Raw genomic sequence first — 1,549 nt, forward strand, 5'->3', positions numbered from 1 at the left:
GGGGGGATGTTGGGGGGGAAGCTTGGGCTACAGAAAAATGCTCAAAGTCAACCTATGGAATTTACTTAGACCCTGTCTCAAAAAAATGTCTTAGCCAGGCAGTGGTGGCACATGCCTTTAATCCCAGCAGTTAGGAGGCAGAGGCAGGCGGATTTCTGAGTTCAAGGCCAGCCTAGTCTACAGAGTGAGTTCCAGGACAGACAGGGCTACACAGAGAAACCCTGTCTCGAAAAAACAAAAACAAACAAACAAACAAACAAAATGTAAGGGTTGAAGCTATAGCTCAGTACTAGAGCGCTTGCCTACCAGAAGTGAGACCCTTGGTTCCATTCCCAATGTCATTTAAAAAAAAAAAAAAAAACTCTCCTAAATGGCAGAGCAAAAAAGAGACTTGTAGAACTCTGGCCAAAGACTTAGCCCTTAACCAAGGACACTGGGACCTTCCAAACACTTTCTCTGTCCACAGAAAGTCATTCAGAGACTCCTATGTAGGGTGACTATACCCGGGGTCAGCAGTCATATTGTGTGGACAAAGGTCAGCGAAATCAAGTAGCAGTGAGTGCTTAATGACCTTTCCCTGGCTGCAGCTGGGTCCGGTCAAGAGTTACGAAGAACGTGTGGCCATGAGCAGCATGGGATTCCCCCGACACACACACGCACCCCTCAGATATAGCAATTTACCTTGATGTCTTCTCTTGACCCAGATAACTTTATGAGGGAGAAACACCAGGAATGGACCGTTTACTGAGGGAAACGTCACTAGGATTACTAGGTTTGTCTACAGGTGGAACCAGTTCCACTTCCCCGCTGCCCATGAAGACTTCCACATGTGATTTCCTCCCCGTGGGATTCTGTCTGATTATGGACTAGGTAGTGATGGAGAGGAGGCACTTGTCATGTAAGGAGAAGGCCAGAGCCCTAGTAACAGTCCCTTTGTGTAATGTGGCCCTGCAACCTGCCTGTGGCTACCCCAAATTTGCAGAATTTCCTTTCTTGTCCACCTTTGATTTCATTGATGGGATTAGCCCTCCCCCCCCCATCTATGTCCTTTGATGTGGGCAGGGGATAAGCGGGAGGAGGGGGGAGTAGCAAATCTTAATCTCTGGAGGGCTTCTCCGGATTCAGTGCCTGGGTAAACCCATTAAGTCCCTGTTCTTTTATCCCCCCAGGACATTGGCTCCTCTAGGCTCCTGAATCTCACAGTTCCGAAGGGTTTGTCAGATAGCAATAAAAGGGGGGTGGGGGTGGGGGAGAGCCCAGGCAAGCATCTCCAGCCACGCCAGGGTATCCTCCTTTCTGCTGCTCTACCCCTGAGCTCCGAAATGGTGGGGATTACAGAAGCCTTGAAGTCTGCACCATCCCCTTTAAGGGCATGGAGCCTTCTGTCCTCGAACTCTTCCAGAGCTGTTGTCTTTTGAGCACCTGCCTCAGCGCATCTGTCTGTCCTAAGCAGGGGTGGGTGGGTAGGTGGGGGGTTGAATCTCAGTGCCACATGCAGAGAAATCGTTCAGCCCCGCCACAGGATTTAAAGCATGCTCTGGATAGTGGG

Source organism: Mastomys coucha, unplaced genomic scaffold (assembly GCF_008632895.1).
Source record: "Mastomys coucha isolate ucsf_1 unplaced genomic scaffold, UCSF_Mcou_1 pScaffold5, whole genome shotgun sequence".
Classification (NCBI taxonomy): Eukaryota; Metazoa; Chordata; class Mammalia; order Rodentia; family Muridae; genus Mastomys; species Mastomys coucha.